Raw genomic sequence first — 26,273 nt, forward strand, 5'->3', positions numbered from 1 at the left:
CACTTCATTTTAAATACTTTTTAACAGGTTGTTGTTTTAACAGGCAACATGTGGTCGAGCGTTGTCATGATGAAATATTACGGGTTTAAGGGCGTTTTTGTCCAGTGCTCGCTTCAACCAGAACAATTGCATTCGATACAGGATCCCTGTAATGGTCTGGTCAGATATCGTAATGGATCCATTTTCATAGCAAGTAATGATTCGGTGTAAAAATGATTTTCTTTTATAGAGTTTAAGCATCATTTCGGACGTGCAAAATTGTCATTCAAGGTCTTTCAGCTTTAATTCGTACGGTACCCAACATTCCAGCTTTTGCTACAAAATGTTGGAAGATGCAACAGAAATTCGTATTTATCAACTGATATGTGTACAACGGAATCATTTGATTGACAACAAATTCGGTTGCTACTACGAATCTGTTTTCCCTGGAATACAATTAGTATAGAAGCAATTTTTATCCAATGCGTCTTGAACGACACTGTAAATAATAATAATAAATAGGTTACCTTACCATCTCAGGAAATTCCATGAATTTATTTATCCTCTCCTAAGGTACAATTAGACATTCATAAATTATCATACAGAATTCGCATTAGTATGCGAATGTCTGGCCATAAAATCTTAGAAACCACCCAATTCCTTAATAATGTGATTTGTATTCTACCATCTCTCTCTCTCTCCATATATCTCTCCATAATATTATTTTAATTATACGTCTTTTACATTTTAACTGTAAAAATTTATACGTATAAGAAAATCAAAATGAAAAACTAAATACAAACAAACAAACCAACAAAAAAAAAAAATGAAAAGGAGAATATGATTTAAGTAATTTATGATCAGCAACATGAACATAATTTAATCACATAAAATCTGTCGTTCAACGCCTGACAACATGTGTACGCATAGAATTGCGTACATACGCATACTATGCGGCCATTCAACATCAACGACACCGTACGACACAAGACATACGCCAGCCAGGCAGCCATCCAAGCAATAATATCCATGGATGGAACTGGATAAACGAGAAAATTCTGTTTAAAGTTAAACTTTATTAAAAATCAATTCGTTAATAATAATACGCTCATGCCATTGACCATGTAAAAAGAGATGGAAAAATGCTAAAATTTGCAAGGTAAAAAGAGGAAAAATAAAACAAATCCATACATACAGACCTGCATACTTACATTAAGTCACAAATCACAAGTTTTGCGTTTGTGTAAGTTTGTCAGACTGTTAATGGGTATCGGAGACATGTTTGGCGGCCAATAACACAGAGGTGGTACAATTTAATAGGGAGCAGTTTTGAGGTTTCCTAAAGACCTTGAAGAGAAAGGCTCGAAAAAAGCAAGTAAGAAAGCATAGTCGATCAAGTCCGGCCTATTATATGGCCGGGAGTATATGAGAATATCCTTTAAAATTTCAATATTTTGTTTCAATTGTCATGATATACTTTTGTCTTATCATACCCTTCGTGTCATTCCGTTTGTAATTTCCGTATAGATAGCGGAGTCGATTAAGCCATGTCTGTCTGTATGTCTGTCTGTCCTTATAGATAGCGGAGTCGGTTAAGCCATGTCTGTTGAAATCAATTTTCTGAATCCCCAGATATCTTCGGGATCCAAATCTTCAAGAATTCAGACATGCTTTCAAGAAGTCTCCTATTTAAAATCAGCAAAATCGGTTCAGAAATGGCTGAGATATGAGGAAAATACCAGGACAATGGGCGATCGTCATCAAATTTGGGCTGTAATTTGTTTCTATATGAAATTTATTTCTGAGAGATTTATGCTCGTTCCAGTGATTTTCGGAAGTGGGCCGATATGAACCAATTCTAATAGGCTTTGTCTTTGGTCCAATTTTTATCAAAATTGCGACCTGTACTTTGCGCACAAGGTTTAAATGGACAGCCAGCTATGGACGAACAACATTAACCTCTAACCCGCAATAGTGCCTCAAGACATGCAATTACAAAACACCAATTATCTCAAAAAGTAATTATAATTTTTTTTAATTTAACTGTGACTTTAGTAACAGATTTATGAACATTTCCCTTGAAGGTCGAAATGAATTCTGAGTTTTAGATTTTGTTTTGTGAGTGATGCCATAATTTTAGTTTTATTATTTTATTAGTTCTTTTTCATTAGTTTTTCAATAAAATCGTATCATAATTATTGTTTTTAACTCCTAAACCGGCAACAATGCCCTCAGGCACTCTTCACCTTTATTCACCTGGTTCCTAAACTTAATTTGCAAATTAGTTTCTGATTGCTGTTCAGGATTTATTGGGTGATAATTACCCTAAAAAAAATTATTCGACAATTAGTTTTAGCTTTTTTAAGTTTGCGTGTTAGAGATTATGTTGGTTGTTGGAGAAATATTTTTGGGGCTACAATCGTAATTTTTTGAATTGCTTATTTTGAAAGAGTTCTATAGCCAATTTTTTTCTCAGTTCATATTTTCAGAACCGTTTGTTGTATATTTTCCCCTACAAATATGTTAAATTTAAAACTGTAATGTCCCTATTAAGTTGGCCATCCGATTGTCATCACCATCCACACACAAGTGGTATTTGGCCACAAGCATTTGTTAATGCATAAATAAATGCAAATGTTACAAACATCCTCAATGCGGTAGCATATTAATGTTAAATGAAAATTTTCGTAAGAACATAAGAAAATTTTACCATATATAAAAATTAATTTACGTGGGTTAATTGAACATTAAGTGAAAACATTAAGAAAACATTGCAATAGACATACGAGTTTGTTTTATAAAGCTTCGTATGTATTACGTGGTATAAAACTAAACGTCAAATGGTTCAAGCAAAACTATCAAATATACAAATCCATGCTTGTGTTTATATAACTAAAGCGTTACTCACATCCTTATATATTGCAGTTGTTCACAGGATTTAAGATTGTACGAGGAGAAAGTACAGAGTTATGTACAGGACCTATTTGATTGCAATTCGTACTTGAAATCTTTAAATGACCCTCACGTTAAGAAACCAATGTGGCAGCATGTTAAACCAAAAGCAGAAACTGAAAGGACATAGCCGTCCGTAGGCTGTGATCAGGATAATGGGTATCCACCCATCTTTTTAATTGGCCAAGCACTGGATTTACTATAGATTTGACATCCATGCAGAACCTCCATATTAAAACTTGATGTAGCTGTTGAAACAACTCCACATGCAGAATCTCCATATTAAAAAATTGATGTAGCTGTTGAAACACAATGGAGTTCTATTCATAAGTAATAAGAATCTATTTGTCATCATTTGCGAAATGTAAGTACATAAAGTACATATTTTAGATCTTTAAATAAATAGATGTTGATTTAGAAATAAGCACAATTTATAAGAATTTTTTTTGAGGATCAGCTTCTAACTCTTCTCTTCAACTTTTGAAGCTTTAAATATAAAATAAAATTTTTATTCTATACAACTAAGTATTTGAATCCTTATTAGCCTTTAGGAGGATCTCTTGATATTTGCATACAGATACAGAATACACTTCCACAAGCTATTACCCTGAAGAACGTCGAAGTCTTGTGACTATTTTTAGGGTATAATTCGTCAGTGATATTGGCGAAACAAGTGACAATTTTAGTAAAATTAAAAAATTTTATAAAATTTTGGGACTTCATTTACCTTAAAAACCAAAAAGATTTTCATATGGTGATTTTCCACGAATAAAAATATAAAATTTGAATTAATGTAAAATTTTTTACAATTAAAAATATCATAACAAAATTTGGAACCAATATAGACTCAAATGTCCTCAAATCAATGGCATTAGAATTTTTGAATTTTTTTATTTTCAAATACCGAAATTACTAAAACGTGGAAAATGTGTTCCAAAAACTGAGAAAAGTGCCTACTGTAACGTTATTTACCGTGTGATAGTAAAAATACGTAGTATACATTTAAGAAACATATGCGGTTATACAAATATGGAGCTTTTTCGTGGATCGGTTTTGCCTTTTTAGAATTTTTTACTAAAACCGATTTTTTTGTTTAAATTGGCCAAGTTTGGATAGGACTGGGGGATGGTATGTCCGCTTAAGTGAGCCAAATTTTTCTTTACACGCTTGCATTAAGTTTTCTTTCCGGCTCATATAAAAATTCTATAACGTACCGAAATTTTTTTCTACAAAAGTAAAAATATATGGGCTTTTTTGGGAAAAAACGTATAAAATAGGCCCTTTTTACAAGTTCCAACTTTGGATGCGTATAACTTTTTATACGGAAGAGATAACTATTAGTAATTTTTTTATTTTATTTCGAATTTTATCGTTATTTTATCGATTTTTTTAAAAATATGTTTCGACCCTCCGTAGGCCCGCCATATCTAAAAAACCATAAAAAGCTCGAGCAAAATTAAAAAAATAAATAAATAAACCTGAATATCTCTTCAACTAATAGAGATAACCTACACTTGTAATAGGTTCGGATCATAAATGGATTTTTGGCGATTTTTATAAAAAAAATTTAGACCCGAGATGACCAACTTTGAGGGGCTACGGACTGGCCCCCATTAGCACTAGGAAGCATACATTAACTCGAAAACATCTCAGCTCAAACCATTTAGTAACAATATCTCTAATAGTTCCCAAGATACCGAATTATTTCCAAAAAAAAAAGTTTTTAAACCACTGTGTGTTGGAGTCGTAGAGCACACGTAGCAGCAATGCATTTGAAATAGAGAACGTTTGCAACGTGCCAAACTTTTTCGTTCGTCATTCCGTTCTGTATCCTGTTCCTTGTTTTCCTGTACTGGGTCTCCCTTTGCAGGGTCATGTTCGTGTTCATTCGCTTTTAGCGGCTCAGAGGACACCATAAGTAAGACTTCCTCATCAGTCTCATGAAGGTTTAACCCTTTCAGACCTGAGAGGTTGTCGTCACTGTCGTCCAAAGCCAATCTTTCCTGTCTGAATGTGTCCGGTTTGTTTACCCCAGTTGCTTCACCAACTACCACACCCGGGGAATTCGTCTGGTTAATAGCAATTACAGTAGCTCCAGTGGTACTCAGACCAGAGTACTCACGTTAACATTGGAGATTTTAGCACCCTCGAGCAAGGTCATAGATCCGTCTTCTTTGCTTGACATTTCATTGGGGAGTTTGGCAATTTATACCTCTACCATAGGTAAGAAAAATATACTGCCACTCCTCTGGAGTCAGGCGATTCCTGGATTTTTGTTTTTACCAAAAACAAAAGAACCTTCACTTGGAAGGTACGCTTATGTTGCCTATGAAATAGGGTATTCAATCGATTAACCGTTAATCGGTTAACCGATTAATTTTGGTCAGTTAACTGTTCGAATAATTAAAAATTGCCGATTTTCAAATAACAAATAAACCGATTAATTTGTGTGGATTAACCGATTAACCGAAATTCCTTTTTTGCACTTTAAAATATTTTTTGTATTTATTTTTCCCTTTCAATTCAAATTTCAAATTAAAATTAGATATTTTTTGAACATCCAATAAACATGATTAGTGAGTATAACAACTGACATATTTTATTTATATGTCTTTGAAAATTTGTTTGTATTTACATGTATAGACGAAACCTTTTTTGAAATGAGTCTTTTATCATAACTAAACGAAACTATTAAATTAATCAAAATCTAAAAAAATCCAAAAAGGAATATTCTTTCTCATGCTTTTAATTTCATCTAAAGAAAAAAATCGTTTAAATTATATTATTTTTGTAAATGATTATTTCAGAAGATCTCACTAAAACCCTAAAAAACTCACACATCGCTCATTTGCTGCAACAACGTCATAATTCATAAAAAGTCGTTTCGAGAAAAACGTCTTTGAATGTTTTATGACATTTTACTATTTCTTAAATAAATTTTCAACAAATCATGCGATTTCAGAAATATAAATAGTAGATGTTAATATCTTTCTAATCTGTATTTAACCCAATACTCTCACACAAGAAATAATTGACTTTTTTGAAAACTGATAAATCTATATGAAAGATTATAGAACGGCGCATATTTTGTATTACTCAGTTCAAAAAACACGGATTTTGAGTTATGACGTTGTTGCAGCAAATATATTTACAAAAATGATCTCAAATACCTTATTTGCTGTTTTTTATGTTTTTGTACACAAAATTCGTTGTTGTATTTTCAATTTAAAATTAAAATGGAAATTATTCGGTTAATAGAATAATTTTAAATTAACCGATTATTAATCGAATAAATCTAAACCTCGATTAATTATTTGCTCGATTGACCGATTAAACCAGCAACCCAATTAATTGAATATCCTACTAGGTAACCCAAACCACAATCCCGGACCGACATCAACAAATGCCTAACTAAGGGAACAGATGCTACCAAGTTGGATCGTTATCGCTAGGCGATCATTAGAAGGTACGGTTATGTTGCCTAGGTAATCAAAACCACAAGCCCGAACCGACATCAAAAAATGCAGATAGAAAGGGATTTGTTAGCCGCCCTAACTAAGGGAACAGATACTACCAAATTGAGGTCGTGATCACTAGGCGATCATTTTTATTGGTAATTTCATTCATTCAGTTCGATTTTGTGGGGATTTATTTCATTGGGAGTTATTTCACAGTAGTTTAATATTTTTAATCCAGTAAAGAATTTGTATGGTTTTTAGAAGTATCCGAAATTCTTAGCACAAGAACACACTATGTTGGTTGTCAAAAAACCGATAATGATCATGCGTTTGGTTTGGTTCTCATTGGTCTAACTACTAATGCTATGGACTCGACCTACGTCATTATATGCGGTGCGTTTTCATTCTCCGATAAGATATAAATTCAGTTCACATGGATGTTTGATCCCGTTTTTTCAGCACAATTTCGATGAAAATGGTTTTCATAAAATGAAGGCTCTGTAAAGCTTTCAATGCTACATCAGGGTGCAATTTTATATTGATGATAAAGAAACTCTACGTATAGCAATTAATTAATCGGATATTGCAATAAATATGAAATTGTAGGGTACCAACTGCATACTATGTCTTTTAAATTTCGTCAATCCTAATAAAGCAGTCTTACTTCATTAGAACCGAATTGAGCAACAATAAATTTCAAACTCTAGTAAACAAAGAGTGCGTAAATGCTTTTAACGAATATTCAATATAAATGAATTTCAAAAATCTTCAGAATTCAATGACTGCAACAACTTAAAACCAATTTTTGTTTTAACATTTTGTGTGTGTTAAATAATTTACACCACAAATACGAAACAATGTTTTCTTTTTTGTTTTGTATTCATTTTGTTTTGGTTAAAACCAAAGTGAGCAAAAAGAATGAGGAAAAATATTTTTCCTTAAACTCGTAGCTTTTTGGGTAAGTATTTATTTAAGCTTGTAGTTGTCGTATGTATCTATGTAAGTATGGAAGTATGTTTTTGCGTTTGTGTGTTAAATATTTACCTATCGAAACCAATCAAGTTCTATTTGTATTGCCAATGTTGTTGTTTCATTTGTAGTTGCTGCTGTAAAATGGTCAGTCAGACGTAATGTCGCATGTTTATAATTTTTATGCCTAGTAAGTGTTTTTTTTTTTTGCATTTGGTTTTGCAAAATGTGTGTGTTCGTTCGAATTGAATGGCCAAAATGTCTATTTGAAGATTGTTTTTTTTTTCTTCTTCTGTTGGTTTGGGCTTTTTCTTCTTTAATGTCATTCAACAACATTCCAAGATTTTTTTTTTGTAACCAAAAAAACAACAAACAACACCCTGACAAACCATAATGTTGATGCTGCTGCTGCTGTTGTCGATGATAATGGTGAACCACATCACAGCATTAACATTAAATGATAGACGGTATTATCTACAAACAAATTTACAGCAATGGACAAACAATAAGCACAATTTGAAGCTAGAAATTAAAAAAATAGTTTGGGACATAAAAAGTGTTCAAATTTTTCGTTTTGTTAAAAGTAACAAAAATTATATTAACTCGAAATATTTATTTGTCCACCACTGTTTCGATATATTTAGTGTGAGGAAGTTGTAGGGGATACAAAAACTGTTTTATTGTAAAGAAAAAAATGAATGCACATAGTCAGTCGTACACACAAAACTAAAACCAACAAGTTGGAAAAATAGTTTAAATCCATATCAAGTAAATGTTATTGCCGTTGATGGCTTTTTGTCTGTTTGTTTATTTCTTCTGTGATTTTACTTTTTTTAGCTTTTTGTTTTTTGCCCACTTGGGCGTATACAGTTTACGGTTTGGTAATGTTTGCGTGAGATTGGATATCAATCTTTGTGCAATTTGGAACATAATTTAAAATTCATGAAATTTTTTTGTCTAAAAAAAGAAATCATATGTATTGACGAGGAGAAAATCAAAGAACAAACAATAGATATTTGTTTGGTTGGAAAATTACAAGGGTTGCCAACTTCTACTTGATATTAGACGAGCTAAAAATTTAATTACAAAAAAATTACTTAAAAAACATAATTACAAAAATAGGCATAACAACATTAATATTACTTTTGTGCTAAAAAGGATATAAGATAGAAAGCTGTATTTTTTAGTTAAACCTTAAATGACTTTTATACACATGTAGAAAACACTCAATTACAAATTGTGAAGTATAAAATTTTCAAAATTCCTTGTTATTGTAAAGGATAATTTGAACTTTAAAACAATATTGTTTACTAAACTAAAATAAACCATAGATATTGGAATAGTTTCCGATTTAGTTAAAAAAATAGCTTTAAAATTAATTATTTTACATTTTTCCAAAAAAAGGATATATGGCAAACTTCAAAACTAATTGCTATATCTTAACAAAATTTTGCATAACGTTAAAGTACTTCCAATTACAAATTGTGATGAAAAAATATCAATGAAATTTTGCATTCTTGTAAAGAATAATGAGAGTTAAAAATTAACTTGACTTAAAAATCTGAAAAAATTTATGTTAAGTATTTTACTATTTCATTGCCAAAATAAAAAGTGATGAAATCATTAATTTTACTTTTTTTGCAAAAAAAGGATATATGGATAGCTTTTAAACTATTGGTTATATCTTAGCCAAATTTTACACAAAGATAGAGTGCATTTATCTACAAATTGTAGTTTATAAAAATTTAAAAAATTCCTTTTCCTTAAAATAATAATTTGAATTTTAGATGAAATTTTTTTCGATTTCATTAAAAAAATAGTTACAAAAACATTAAGTTTTATTTGGTTTCCAAAAAACAATATTCTTTTGCGCCATATTGTTACTTGCGATGAAAAATTAATACACTACGATAACCCGAAGCGTAAGAGATCGTATATGAAGCCTGGCCAACCAGCGAACACCAAAGCCAAATCTCCATGGCGCTAATTTTCTGTATTTGGTAGGAATGAAAGCGTTCTATCTATAATGATCTACTGAAATCTGACCAGACCATCACAGGGAACCTGTACCTAACGCAACTGATTCTTTGAAGCGAGTATGTATATGCGGCCAGACATAAAACCTTAATATTTCATCTTGAAAATATGTTGAAATATGTATCTGTAAAAAGGTTTTAGAATGAATTGGTTGGGAAGTTTTGCCTTATTTGCATTATAGTCCAGACCGTGCCCCGTCTAACTACTATTTGAATCGATCGATGCAGAATTCTCTCTCTGGGATACGTTTCACTTTGGAACAGATTATCCGATATTGCCTTGATTCGTTCTTGACGTCAAAAGATGAGCAGTTCATTTGGCTAGGAATCCATATGTTGCCTGAAAGATGGGAAAAGATCATATCTAATAATGGCCAATACTTTGAATAAATTTATATTCTACAAATTTTTCAAAAATAAAAGCTAAAAATTTGAACAATTCCCTCATTTTTAAGTCATAAGTATACACAATAAATTTTTGAATCTTCAATTTCAAGTGACTTTATTCTAACAATCCACTTTTTCATAACATTTAAATACTGCTGGCAATCATTTAACATTTAAATCCTTATCCAGCTAAATACTTTTGCTAAATGTACAGTTAAACTGATGTGAAAATTGCATTGTCCAGTAAACAAATGCCATGAAATGACAATGATGATGAATGTAAAATAAGAAAAATTTTTTAGCAGGTTGTGGTAAATTACCATTTGAATTATTTATACTTTACACAAAAGATATAAGGCGAAAGATTTGTTTCTTTCTTTTTGTACAAAAAAATCAAAGTAAAACTTAAATTATGTTATCGGAAATCTGTGAAAAGTTTAGAAATCTGGGAATTTATTAGAAAGTAAGTAGTGAAAACTTTTTGTTAAAATGTGAAGTTTCAGTAGGACATAGATAATTTGAGGAAATCTTGTTTGTTGATATATTGAAAATAAATTTTTTTGCCAACTAATATAAGTATTTTTGGAAATTTATTTATTAAAGCCTTAAGCATATTTCATACTCACGAATTTTTAGATGTATCCTAAGAAGAACAAAGCAAATGATTCTTCTTAATCACATATTTATGAAGTTTATTTTGAATGAAATGAAAAGTAAATATAAGAAAATATACATTTTAAAAACCGTATGAAAATTGTTTATTCTAAATTCTATATACATGGATACAAAATAAAGTCCTTTTCAGTTTCCTTCATATGTGTGACATCATCACCATATAATTAAAATACACTTTCAATTCATACATTAAACTTGAAAGAAATACAATGCAAACAACAGCTATTCATTTCATAATTTGAAAAGGTCCTTAGAATTCTAATATCTCATATACTTTACATCTATGTATTATGTTTATAAAATGCCTTTTGAACACGAATATAATATTAATCGAGGTTCTCTTATCATTGACATGTTACAATCATAAATGTAATGATGTTGCTGATAATTATGAATAGATTTTAATAAAAGAAGTCTTGGTTACTAACATTGAATTTTTGTGCATATTTAATAAGGATATTTTGAATGGATTTTTTGGCCATAAAATCAAAAAGAAATTTTTAATGAAAAGATGCAAAATATTTATACATAATGGCTTTTTATGATATCTAATGAAGGTAGAATAGTTTATGTTTTCACTGAGAGGACAACAAGGATTGAATCTTTAATTATTATTAAAAATCTGTTCACATTTATTTAAGCAGTATTACCGCAACATTTTGGAATATTTCTGTGGTCGTTTAGAAAAACTAGGTAACACCACTTTTCGCAAAAATATAAAGTACGTTTCATTTACTATCACTCTGTCAAATCGAAATTTTGATATAATTTAAAAGTTATTTTTATGAAGCGCTAACTCTATGCATTTTTTGAAAAACCAAGGTAACTCAGTAGTTTCTTAAAAAACAGAAAAAATAGAAGTTTAAAACGACGTTGTATCGAAAACTAAGAGCGAAATAGAACAAATTCTTTGGGTCCAAATTTTGAACCTAAAAAAAAGAAAAAGTCCGTCTTATTTTTGATATCGAAAAATAGGTATCTCAATTTTTACGTAAAAACAAACGGATAAATTAACGTGCTGAGTCAAATAGTATATGTTTTACCACAAATTATTACTAAAATTAGCTTAATTGCGTAAAATATAAAAATAAATTAAAAAAATATGTTTTTTTTGGAAAAACTAGTCATTAGCCATCGATTGTCAGTTTTAATGTTTTGTTTAATGCTCATGCATAATAACATAAATTCATATTAAATAATTAGTGAAATATGTTAGGTAAAATGGAGTTACCTAGTTTTTCCAAACAACCACAGCTTTCATTAGCATTTTTTATAGGCACGTAATCAAAAATGTACTTATAAGCTGAAAATTTAGTTACAATTAGAAGTTGGTTTTATTATTGGGTGATTTGCAACAGATGGCGTATGTTTTGAAGAGTACAAATCTGGCATTTATTCTCATTTAGATATTGAACATTAATAAAGATTTTTTTTGGCTTCGAAAATGTCGAAGTTTGTAACAATTAAGCGCCATATGCGAGAAGTTTTGCTTTAATTTGAAAAAAAAGTGCCGCTGAAGCACACCGACCGCTCACCAAAGCTTATGGTGAATGTGATCCATCGAGTGAGGTTCAGAAGTCGTGATTTTGACAGGGAAGACAAAAATCGCCCAGGCCAGCCAAACATGTTTGAAGATCAAGAATTGGAGGCATTATTCCATGAAGATTGTTGTAAAACTCAACAAGAGCTTGCAAATCATTTGGAGTTAATCAAGCAGCAATTTCAAAACGCAGGATTCATCCAAAAGTAGGGACCTTGAAATACGATTTTGCATATCCGAAATGAAGCTTGAAAGCTATAAAATCATTTTTTAACCGAATCATTACTTGCGATGAAAAATTAATCCATTGCGATAATCAGAGGAGTAAGAAATCGTATGTGAAGCCCTATGTGAAGGTCCTATCTATTATGAGCTGCTGAAATTTAAAGATTTTAAAGAAATTTTGAGGGAATCTTCAGAATAGCCTAGCGGGTGATAACGTAAAGTCAGATTTTTGATTTATTTTACACTATACTGCCAAGTATATAAAAAAGTATTATGTGAAAGAAAAAAAGGTTTTAAAAAAATAAATTTAGACAAAAATAAAAATTTTAAAAACAATTTTGCAACGAAATCAAAATTGACACTGTTGAACTTTGGAAATTAAAAAAGCATTTATTTTCCAAATAAAAAAAAAATTTGACAAAGTTTTTTGAACAAAAATGTATTTTTAAAAATTTTTGAAAATTTTACTTTGGCTAAATTTTATTTTTATACCCTACACCACCATAGTGGGGAGGGTTTTATGCGTTTGTGCAGATGTTTGTAACGCCCAAAAATATTAGTCTAACACCCACCTTAAAGTATACCGATCGACTTAGAATCACTTTCTCAGTCGATGTCCGTCCGTCCGTCTAGCTGGCTGTCCATGTAAACTTTGTGCGCAGAGTACAGGTCGCAATTTGGAAGATATTTCGATAAAATTTGGTACATATTATTTTTTCGGCTCAAGGACCAAGCCTATTGAAACTGGCTGAAATCGGTCCATTATTTCACCTAGCCCCCATACAAATGTCCTCCCGAAATTGGACTTTATCGGTCATAAATGTTAAATTTATATATGTATCTCCACAAATTCCGCTCCAAATAAGTTTTATATACACAAAATTCATGTCACTAAATTTTGTTACGATCGGTCCATAATTAGTCATAGCTCCCATATATGCCCGCTTCCGAAAATCACTTTAACGTGCATAAATCGCTTAAAAATGTTGGTATACACACAAAATTCAACATAGTTAACTTTAATATAGACATAAATCACACGACCTAATTTCATGGTGATCGGTCCATAATTGGTCATAGAAAAATATTTTTACTCATTTACTTGGTGTAGGGTATTATATGGTCGGGCTTGACCGACCATACTTCCTTACTTGTTTTTTAATATTTTTTGCAATATTTTTTTGTCAACAATTTGTTTATTCTTTTTCATGTCATTAGCCGTATATTGTAAAATTTTGGTTTGGCACGCCATCCGCCCACGGACCGAAAATCAAAAATCTGACTATTTTGAAAATTCACTGAAAATTTCATCGAAATCGGTCCAGCCGTTTTCGAGTCCATACACATCCATTTTAATACATTCTGTATTACATATGAAGTGGTTGGGAAGTTTTGCCTCACCCGCTTTATAGTCCAGACCATGCTCCGTTCGACTGCTTTTTGTTTCGATCGATGCAGAACGCTCTCTCTGGGAAACGCTTCACTTTGGAACAGAGTATCCGATATTGGCTTGATTCGTTCTTTGCCTCTAAAGATGAACAGTTCTTTTGGCTCGGAATCCATATGTTGCCAGAAAGATGGGAAATGGTCAAAAATTAAAACTGTTTAGGGACGTTCAGATATTTTTTAAAACAATTAGAATTTTCAAAATATAAAAATTTTTACTTTTTTTTTGCAAAATCGAAATTTTTACAAAATTAATTTGATTTTTTATAAATCACGGAATTTTAGAATTTGCAATTCCGTTTTCTATATGAATGCTAAAGAAAAAATTAAAAACACTTTGTATTTAAAACATATTTTTGTGTTTCAATTCCATTTCTCATAAGAGGGCAATGATTCTTTACCACTATATTTACGTTGTTGACTATTTAAAATTCCTTATTGAAGACATATCAAATGTTCATTCATATTACGGAATCTTCATGAATATACATAACTATCTATATTTGTTGGTAGCAGCACGTCTTCGAATCCAAATATTTATTCTGACTATATGTGGAGGTTATTAAGGATTCAGCATAGCCGAATATAGCACAGCCAACTTGTTAGTCATATGAAATTATCATTCATTTGCAGTGATTCTTCAATGAATACAAAAAAAAAACAATATAATTTCCTTGTTATAAAGCATATTGAAAGAAAATCAGAGCAAAATTACATTCTGAACACTTAAAGTCACTGACAACATATTTAAGTGACACTAGGAATCATGCACACCAATTAGCTGCAAAAGGCCAATAACGATTACTGTTCACACTCCATATTCTAAATGAATAATAAAAATATTCACCTTATTTCAGTGCTAATAACATTTTTAATAATAATTTGTAATGCCAAATGAATTTTTTTTCAGTTAGTGTGTGGTAGAAAATAAATAAAGAAAGAAAGATCAGTAGCATGATCGTATAGAGTATAGATGGAATAATGCGGAAAAATAGCGTGGAATATGAATGAAAAAATGGCAAATTTCTAGAAAATGAAATAACTAGAAATATAAAATTACCATTGAAATATGTATGTAAGTATAACAAAATTAAAAAAGAAACACTTATGAAGAAACCTTATTTCCAAATAAAAATATTTTCTTTCTAGTTAAGACCAGATTAACACCATAACTTTTTAATGATTTCATAAATATTTCAAAAAAAAATATATTAAATTTATTAAAAAAAATGTTATTTATTAAACATTCTAGATATTTTTACCATTTTCTTTTTTCAGTTTGTTCTTCATTTTCACAAAAGCAAACACAAAGTTCATTTGAAATGATTAACTTTTCAAATATAATTCAAGTCACACAGAGTCATTTATGTTACACGGCTGTCATGACCAACTGTCAACTCTACTTTGAAATTGTAACAAAGAGTTGTATTTTGTTTGAAGAAATCCACAAAGTGGAAAATGAAAGAAAAACCAACCATCAAACCAACCAACCAACCAACAAACAAACTAACAGAAAGCTACAAAATTATGGAAAAAAATCGCCAAATGAACTTGTACTAAATCATCAAAAGAAAGAAACTCATTATATAAACAAACACAAATAGACTGATGAGAGAGTGTGTATTCACACATTCATATTAATCAAGGGAAGGAGGGTCGTGTGAGCAGTTATATGGCAGTAAAAATAATATTTTTTTGCTATGATTTATTTAGGCCCGATCATAATTGGCTTAAGCAACTGGTTAAATAGGTTATGTATGGGAGGATACTACGCCTATCCTCCCTTCCATATTGTGGACATCAGATTTGAAAGTTCTGATATTGAAAGTGACAGGAAACATATTTAGGAAGTTTATTCCACATACGGACAGTACTGATCAGTCGACCAGAAATGAGTGCAATCTGTGGGTATCGGGAACTAGTTCCCTAATTTCAGCAGAACGAATTTCATGTATCGATATAAGAGAAAAATACAGCTCAAATAAGCTAATTCAATAAGTTAAGATAATATAAGGTTTCCAGGCAGCCGCGAAGTGAAGAATAGCTGCTCACGTGGGTCCAATCAATATGTCCCTTTTTGTTACCTGCTAGAAGTGAAAAGAGTTAAGGGGAAGATTGAAAAGTTAAGAGGAATATGTCCAAAGGCAGAGAGAGGGAGGAAATTTTAAATTGCGTACCAATGAGTTGGCGGTTATTAGGTCACTCTAAAAAGATCCCCATGTCTGGTCTTTTTAACCAATTACTATTCCTTATAAATACATTAATGCCCTCTTGCCTCATATTCGGGAGCTCAGAAAGACTATTTAGTGAACGATGTGCCAGATCTACGCTTAGGATCTCCTAATGCCCGACAGTGACAAAGAAGATGAAAAATGGTCTCCTCCTCGTTTTGGACAACTTCTGCAGAAGTTGTTGTAGGGCAAGCCAAGTCTCCTCGAGTGGTTGCCAAAAGTGCAGTGTCCGGTAGTGACCGTCACTACACCACTCAATTGTCAGCGTGTCAGGCCAAGAAGATATGTTGTTCGTCCACGATTCAGTCGGGGCCATTTGAGTTCGATTGTTGAATGCTTTTGTACAAAAGCCCTTCTTGATGGTTTCTGCGAGTGGAGGCATTCGGTTACGAAGGTTGGACCCGACTTCTGGTTCGACGATCCAACCTCGCAAGGACAGCTGTCTTATCGACAGTGTCCAAAGCAGGGATTATAGCTGGTGCATTACCAGCGAGGGCTAGTGCAGCTTTGGAGGTGCTAGATTTGAATTCCAAGGCTACCTCGCTGCTTTTGATCAAGCTGTCAACGGATGTTTGGACAGTTGATTTTTTGCATTCAGCCAGCGCTGGTTTGTTTGGAGTTATTTCATAATGCAATAACTCTCAATGAAACAGCTCCCAATAAAATTTTTGTTGGGTTTTATTTCATATTTTTTTGGGAATTAGGAGTTATTTCACTGTATTGGGAGTTATTTAATTTTTGTTAGGTTCTACTTTGCAAAAGCAGAACCCATAAATATCAAAAACTGGCTTCACTCAGAAAAGCTATTTGCATTGGCGGCCTTCGGCCGGGCTTCTTGGGATGTATCAAAAACTGGCTTCGCTCAGAAAAGTTTTTGCATTGCCGGCTTTTGGTCGGGCGCAAAGGTTTTCTCCTCTGGGTTGTATCAAAAACCGGCTTCGCTCAGAAAAGATTATTTTTACATCGTCGGCCTTTGTCATGTTGCAACGATTTCTTAATCTGGTGGGAAATGAAAATCGGATTTCTGAAATATTATAAAACCTTTCTGCAATGAAAGAAATCTTTTCTGAACGAAGCCAGATTTTGATACACCTCGGAGGAGAAAACCATAGCGTCCGGACGAATGCCGGCAATGCAAAAAACTTTTCAGAGCGAAGCCATTTTTTGATACACCCCAGAGGAGAAAACCTTTGCGCCCGGCCAAAGGCCGGCAATGCAAAAAACTTTTCTGAGCGAAGCCAGTTTTTGATGCACCCCAGATGAAAAATCCTTAGCGCACGGCCGAAGGCCGGCAATGCAAAACAAATTTTCTGAGTGAAGCCAGTTTTTGACACATCCCAGAGGAGTAAAACTTTGCGCTACGCCATAGGCCCGCAATGCAAAAAATGTTTGGTAAGCGAAGAATAATTTCACTTTTGAAGTTCCTTTTTTAGATCACATAAATAACCTGCTTGGGAATTATTTCATTTCTATTGGGATTTATTTCATTGGGAGTTATTTCGCTTTTTTTTGAGTAATATTTTTTAAAATTATGAAACCGCCGAATTTTGGGAGTAATTTCATTTTACCCTTTGGTAGTTATTTCATTTTTCAAGTTCGGGAATTATTTCATTTTTGATGGGAATCATTTCATAGGGAGTTATTTCATTGGGAATTATTTCATTTGGGAGCTATTTCACGGTACCGCGTAAGGGGATGGACTATCCATGCAGAGACGGCGTACTGGGAAAAACTGTATTACAACCGACCCGTACTCTGGCGTCGAAGGGGAGCTGTTAGTGCTTAGTCTTCTTTAACCACTAACTATCCATTCAGGTCTTCAGCACTGCTACCATCACTTTAACCTTAGAAGTGGGAGAAAGAAAGAGAAGAGAGAGGAAAAACAGTTTTGGTCCGCGGATTGTATCACTAAGACAGAGAAAGAGTGTGCATGGTATAAAATGAATCGTCTGTTATAGTATTATCATGACACCAATTACATCCTACTGTGACCATTTGTTATAAAATGTATCACAGTATTATGATAGTTGGATATCGGAGTCCGTTTACAAAGTTTAGAAGTTTAGACCGTTTGTTACAAAATGAATCTCAAGATATTGACATCACTCGAGCATTTGTCAGGGCCAATGACCTGTTGTAGAAAACAGTATCACTAGACTAGGCAATTGCTCCCCCTATACGCCACCTGGGACGCGTCCGATGGGAGACTGAGAACTCTATATGGATTTCGCAAACAATGTTAAATATGTGGTCGAAAACTACAAAACAGACTTCGATTCACCGGCTTATCATAAGTTATTTTTAAAAACAGTTATACTTTATTGCTTCTATGGGGCATCACACTGTATTCACAAATTGTGTGCAGAAAAGTTTTGAAAATATCTACTGTTTTGAGGGTTATCTCACATTGTGGTCCATTATTCTGGTTCTACTTCACCGTTTTTCCCATGTTCTGGTGACAATTTTGTTACAACTTCCCAAATGTACATATGTTCTTGTATTTTTTTCCATTCGTTCTTTAGGAACAACTCTCCGTGAAATTGAAGAAGGAAATCCAAATCTACATCAATAAAATTTAGCAAGATTTTTGAAAATGGTTATGGAATGGTTATTACGACAAAAGATTGCTCAAGTAACCTCAAAGTTAAAGCGGTATTCCAAACATAACCCTATCCTGTGTACGAACAACTAATTTTTTTGGAATACACCATTGCAGTGAAGTCTTCCGACAACCGTCGTACTTCAGTATAATATTAACAAATACTCAGTACCACAACATGGTACTTATACCAACTGATACTAGGAATTAGATCAACCACATCGCACATCCATATATTAGGAATTCCATACTAATACGCATACACTTAAATATTTATAAAACTTATACATACATACTCGTATATACGCATTTCATACATATTTTCTTTGCATTTTTCCAATTTAAGATACGATTCGTCGCACAGTGCTTTCTTTCCATGTAATGAAAGGACATAAATACAAGGAGTTTTTTTGTGGTAATTTTTCAACAAAAATTTATAATTTTATACCAACGAATCGTCATATAAAATCGTCTTTAATTTAAAAATAAGTGCCGCTGAAGCACACCCATTGCACATCAAAGCTTATGGTGAATGTGTTCCATCGGTTTCAATGTGCCAGAGATGTTTTGTGTGATGCAGAAGTGGTGATTTTGACACGGAAGACAATTATTCGAAAGTAATTCTAATTTGCCGGAAAGTGATCAATCACTGCCCGAACTCGAAATAGGATTAGTAACTATACCAAATATATTATTTTGAGCTGGTGCTGTAAAAAAAGGTTTGTATCGGATATCAACGTAAATAAGTCTCCTGGACCAGATGGCATACCAGCGCTGCTCCAGAAGCAGTGCTCTTCGACGTTAGCTCGTCCATTAGCTAACCTTTTCAGCACTTCATACCGTGGCGGAGTATTTGCTGTATATTTGAAGGTTGCTAATGTAACGCCATATCCTAAAAAGGGAGAGACTAACAACCCTTAAAATTATCGCCTAATAGCAATTTGTTTAGTTCTTTCCAAAGTCATGGAGAGTATGGTTAACTACCATCTTATGAAATATTTACTCAGCGATCGGGTATGGTTTTCGTTGAAGATGCTCTACGGGAAATTTGCTAGCCTTCATATCGGAAAAATGGTAAAGTGTTGGCTCTAGATATTTCTAAGGCGCTTTTAGCAAAACTTATTGCATTTGGTGCCGGTAGTAACTTCCCTCGGATTATATCGAGCTTTCTCAGATATTGCACTATACGAGTTATTACACAGAGAAACCAGATTCTTGACAACAACTGAATTTGTTGCCAATCGAATGATTCGGTTACACATATAGAATTTTTCGGTTATATCAACAGAAAGTCAGTTGATAAAGAAGAATTTCGGTTGAAGCAACCAAAATTTTGTTTCCTCTTCTAATATTTTGTAGCCACAACTTTTAAATTCGGCCAATAACGTAGAATCATTCGATTGGAAACAAATTCGGTTGCATTAACGAATCTGTTTTCTCTGTGTATAAATGGGATCTCATCAAACGAGTTCAAGATCAATTCAGAGCTACCGCATGGACATACCATATCTATTCTTCTGCAGATGACAGCAACATTTACCTTCATATTCATTCTGTTTCAATACAAACTTGTTGGAGATTGGGGCAATGAGGCAAAACATGAATGAAACAATTAATCGGAAACTTCTGACAATTTCAGAATGGCTCGCACTACGCCATAAGTTCGCTTTCAACGCTCGCAAGACTCAGTGTTGCATGTTGAAACATAACCGAAGGACAGACAATGTCGCTTCATCTGTATTCATGGGTGGTGTTAATATTGTGGAATCAGACACTCTTAATGTTCTGGGCATGAGAACACAATGTGTTGTCCCCTGGTCTAAACACATTTTTCCAGTGTCGTAAGAGCAGTCAAGTGTCTTGGATTTCTAAATATTGGTGACAGTAGGGTATCCAACTCTATTGATTTGCTGGAGCACCGTCGCAATGTGTGCTGCATTTCACTGTTCTATCGATTTTTACGTAATACACGATTTTCATAAAGAAAACATCCTTTGTGGTCGATTGGCCAGTGGATCGCACAAGACATTACATGGAAAATTCGTTCTTTAGCTGTACTGTATTATGTGGAACAGACTTCCCGTTGAAGTGTTTCCTGTCATTTTCAATGTAGGAAAGTTCAAATCGAATGTTCACAAACACTACTCCCTCTTTCCTGCCTATCATAACCGATTTTCCTATTTCCAACACAATGCTTTGCATGAATAGGGGTAGCCTCCTGAGTGCTGGTGCAAGAAAAAAATCCGCAATTTGAAAAGTTTGCGAAGGAAATTGGGTACCATACGAATTGAAGCCGAGAAACCTTAAAAGACGATTTTGCCTGTCCGAAAAGATGTCTGAACGCTTTAAACGAAAATCATTTTTGTACCAAATCATTACTTGCGATGAAAAATGGATCTACAATAACCCGAAACGTAATAGATATTTATGTGAAGCCCGGCCAACTAGCCGATCGACACCAAAGCCAAATATCCATGGCTCTAATGTAATTCTCTGTATTTGGTGAGATCAAAAGGTCGGATATTATGAGTTGCTGAAATCGCTTGAAGCGAGCATTTGCCGAAAATCGTTCAGAATATGCGTCCAGATATGAATATGCTGCCAGGTAATATTCCATCATGACAACACTCGGCCACATGTTGCAATACCAGTTAAAAGGTATTTAAAATGAAGTGGTTGGGAAGTTTTTCCTCATTCGCCTTATAGTCCAGACCGCGCCCCATCCGACTACTATTTGTATCGATCGATTCAGAACGCTCTTTCTAAGATGCCCTTCACTTCAGAACAGAGTATCCGAATTTGGCTTGATTCGTTCTTGGCCTCAAAAGATGAGCGGTTCTTTTGGCTCTATTATTAACTGCTAAAATCTGCCCAGTCCTTCACAAGGAGCTTTTACCGAATGCAACTTATTCGCTTCAAGCGATCATTTGCCGAAAATCTTCCAGAATATGCGGTCAAATATGAATTGTAATATTCCATCATGACAACGCTCGGCCACATGTTGCAATACCTGTTAAGAAGTATTTAGAATGGTATGGTTGAGAAGTTTTTCTTCATCCGCCTTATAGTCCAGACCTTGGCCCGTCCGAATACTATATGGTTCTATCGATGCATCGATGCTCTGTCTGGGTTATACATCACCTTCGAAAACATTTCTTTTAGCTCATAATCCATATGTTGCCTAAAAGATGGGAAATGTCATAGCTAACAATAGCCAATACAAATCATTGGATATAAAGGCTAAAAATTTTAAATAATTCTGCATTATTTAGTCATACACCCAATATTTCATGTTTTCCATAGATTTTCATAGTTTAGAAGTTTATTATTTAATTTCTCAATAAAATTTGCGTTAAGGATATTACTATCATTTATTTCTAATGCAATTTCAATGCTGTTCGAAACAAATATTAAGATTACCGTGACCAAGGCCTGGTCGAATCGTATATAAATTGGAATATTTTCAGCGATTTTATTACGTTTAAGCGAAAAAGGATAAACGGCAGGATAACAAGTCCTTGCTTTGATTAAAACTGAATTTGACTCACAGTTTACGAACTCATTTCTAGGAATATCTACCAATATTTGAGATTTTTCAAACATAAGTGTAGCTAAACCTAAATTTTTTGCTGAAAACTTTAATTTGTCTTCACTAAAATGTACCCTTATAATTCGTTTTATTTTTGTCCATTCGTTAAGTGAGGACTAAACACTGTGCTACGTCTCCTCGTATATAACAATAATAGGCAGACACACTAAGTATTGAATCATAATGTTGCTGCTTTGTGTGTTTTAAAACAAAGCAGCAACAAAAATGAAAAATAAAAAAGATCAAAAAACGATTTATGTGCAGTTTTGTTGTTGCTATTGTTGTGGTTGGTTATTGCATCTTGCATTGAAACTTATGATGAGGCTGTTGCCGCTTCTGTCTGTGGCCAATGATGACGATGACGGAGACGAACAATGGAAAATGCTCGTCGTAGTATTGCAGACATTTCCCTTCAAACATTTAAACTTAGCCACTTATTTTTTTAATATTCTCTATATGATGTTTTAGTCAATTTTGGATGATAGTAGGAGGTAAGTTTTTTTTCCGATACTTGCGAAATAATTGCTTCTCACAACTTCTCAGACAAACCAACAGCTCACTTCCTTTAATCTAGGTGTCGTCCACAAGCCAGTTTTATGAAAGTTTTCCAAATGCTTTTTTTGCCGAATAAGATACGCTTTCATGAGAAAAGTTCTACTGAGCGACAAATTGTTTTTAGTCACTTCTGTAACAGCAAAAGTTTGTTGGGTTATTGTGCGTTTGGTTTGGTTTATCAAACGGAACATTTTATGATTTTTAGCTTCGATTTTGATGATGTCGACGATGATTCTGATGATGATGGCCAGTTTATTTCCAAGAATTGTATTTTTCATCAAACTGACGTATGATCCATATTTCCCACTGTATAATTGAGGAAAACGCTACCAGCCTACAAGTGCCAGTATACACTACAAACTATACAAATACAGAGTTGCAGAGTAATGGTATGGAAGTTCATTAGAAACTAAATGCAACAAACAACTTAACAGGGACGTTTTTCTGGTAACTAAGAATAGGGATGCATGATAGAAAACTAAAGCTAATTTAGTAATATAAAGATTATAACTGACATTCTGTACTCTTCAGGGTAAAACATAAGCATAACTACAACTATGTATTACGTAGCTAAAGAGAATTAGAAAGACCTATTAAGAAAACAATAATGACCACAATCTTGATATGTTGCTGACTGTGAATTCAAATAGTTCCCACAACATCCTAATTTATTTTTAAATACTAGAATCTTCCTAATTTGTTTAAATAAACCAAATTTATTATTTCTATATAAGCTAGTAGCTTCTTAATTTATTACAACCCCATTACCTCCATCCACGCCCCTGTTCCACCACAATGATATCAATCATATTTATGGCAAAAGAGGCAAAATGTCAGTTTGCTTTACTGATGGTCTATTACAAACTTGGTAAAAATCATTGTAACAAAAACTCCATAGACATTCATATACATAGAGTGCGTATTATATAGCCAAGTGTAATGTCTGTTAGTTTGTGCATACAGAAGAAGTTGTTAAAAATTTTCAACTGGATTCACTCTACTCACTACTGCATTTGATATAAAACGTGTATTTGGCAAAGCTTCTTATTGCCACTACATGTTTAATCGCCTAAGAGCGGTATACGATCAAGATTTTAAATCTTAACTTTCGGGTGTAGGAAGATAAATTTGTTTAGCGGTTTACGAAAAGTTTAAAAAGTTGAAATATTAATTCAGTAAAATTGTTTAAGATGGATGTTTATATAAGTACTTAAAATTTAAAAATCTGCAGTAGCCAAAACTAGTAAATATAATCAAAATAAATCAAGTAAATTTAACTCTTTATAGTGTGACATGTATTGCGGGAAGATGGCCAATAATAGTACTAGGTAGTAATGTGATTTTTATGTTATTTTTTAAGAAAAGAATTTTAATTGATGAGCCATTAATTTGTTAAATATGTAACCAATTTCTTGTCTCCACATGAATTTGTCTCATGTGGACCTCTCGTAGATGTTATGTTCTTGTTCGAACAACGTTGCCAGAACATTTGTTCGCAAATGTTTGAGTCCAAACATAAGTTCATTTGTAAAACTATATGCCTGTTGCACCATTCGTCCTATTTTACAATGACAAAGAAGATGCTAGATCCAGCTTCTTGAAATGTTATTTAAGCGCACCATTTTAGCGTATGCACCTAGATGCCAATGCTGAAAATAATTCAAAATATTTCGGATATTTGTATTTAGAATAAGGTGGATTTTATTGTCGATAATTACTATAAAATACCAATAACTGAAACTTATTTAATATTGTTGGGATTTTGTTGACATTGAACGAACTTTTCAATACAGTTGATTAAAAATATTGGGTGAATCACATAAAAAGGCGGGATTTTTTAAACATTTGTACAATATACACTTTTTCAAAGTTTTAGCCATTATTAACTACGACCTTTTCCCATATTTCACGCAAAATATGGATTCCGAGCCAAAAGAACTGCTCATCTTTTGATGTCAAGAACGAATCAATACTATTTGGGATACTCTGTTCTGAAGTGAAGCGTATCCCATAGAGAGCGTTCTCCATCGACAAATGAGTAGCCCTCGGCTGGTTGGGAGGACTTCACATATGATATTTTACGCTTCGAGTTATAGTAATGGATAAATTTTTATATTTCATCATTTGCGATTTTACGTCAAGGTTTCTCGGCTTCAATTCGTATGGTACTCAATTTTCCTGCTTTTGGATGAATCCAGCTGCTCCCAAGATGTTTTGAAAATGCAGCTTGAGTAGCTCCAAATGATTTTACAAGCTCTTGTTGAGTTTTACCACAATATTCATGGAGTAATAAAAACTTTTTTGGATGGCCAGGGCCATCTTTGTCTTCCGTGTCAAAATCACCACTTCTGAACCGCACAAACCAACCTTAAAGCCATGCCGCTGCCCGTAGCTGTCCGCTGAATATTTCTACAACTTTAAATTGTTGGAGTCGGTGCTTTGAATTTTTACTACATTAATACAGAAGAAGAAAAAGCATCTTTAAACAAATAAAGAAAATCGATCATTTATTTCACCTAGCCCCCATACAAATGTCCTCTCGAAATTTAAAATTATATATTTAGGTACACTGAAGTCATGTCAGGAAATTTTATGATGATCGGAACATAATTAGTGGTATCGTCACAAATTCTACAATTTTATTTGTTGACGTACCCATCCATACAGAAATACTCATCGTCCTAAAATTGCCGAGGCGCTCGGATCGTTGCCCGAACTGAGCTCCAATTTCGAGAGAACAATTTTATCATTTGCACATGTTCGATAGCTCGATTCAATAGATATAGCTTGAATTGTCAAATTTCGGAAGTCTCTATTAGATCCTTTATTACTCTACACCAAGTATATTAGGATATTATGGAACGATCACAAACTAATTTATAAGCATGATTTTGGTGCATATAAAATTTATTTCAGTTAAATTTTATCTCGATATTAAAACTACAAACATAAAATAAATACTAGTTCTCAAAAAATGTTCTTCAAAAAAAGATTTTCACCAAAACAAAAGATTTCCAGATGTTGCCTTATTATTAATTGTCTAATTATAGGCCGATTGTCATAAAATTAGGGGTCATGACTTTTGTAAGCTTAGACCTTATTTGTGTTGAACTTAATTTGGTTATCAATGTTTTCATGACATTTATGGTCTGTAAAGCCCGATCATATAATTCACTACTCTGAGTAAATGAGCAAAAACATTCTTCTTTTAAAATTTCAATCATTTATTTTTGTGAGTGATTTTCGGAAATAGGCCTTATATGGGAGCCGACCGTTCACCATAAAATTAGGTCGTGTAATTTATGTCTAATGAATTTTATGTGGATACCAACTTTTTTAAAAGATTTATTCTTGTTAAATTTATTTTCGGAAGTGGGTCTTATAAGGGAGCTATGACTAATTATGGACGATCATCATAAAATTCGAAATTTGTGAGGATGAATTAAACATTAATGATCGATAAAGTCCTACTTCAGGAGTACAATTGCATGGGAGCTATGTGAAATTTATAGTGTTAAAGAGATTTCATTTAAAAAATTTTCCATTGGTTTCCCAAAGGATTAATCATCAACCAAGTTCACATTTGATATTATAATGTATTTAGGCAAACATTGGCATGAATTATTAGACCA

The sequence above is a fragment of the Calliphora vicina genome, chromosome 3, assembly GCF_958450345.1.
Source record: "Calliphora vicina chromosome 3, idCalVici1.1, whole genome shotgun sequence".
Taxonomy (NCBI): Eukaryota; Metazoa; Arthropoda; class Insecta; order Diptera; family Calliphoridae; genus Calliphora; species Calliphora vicina.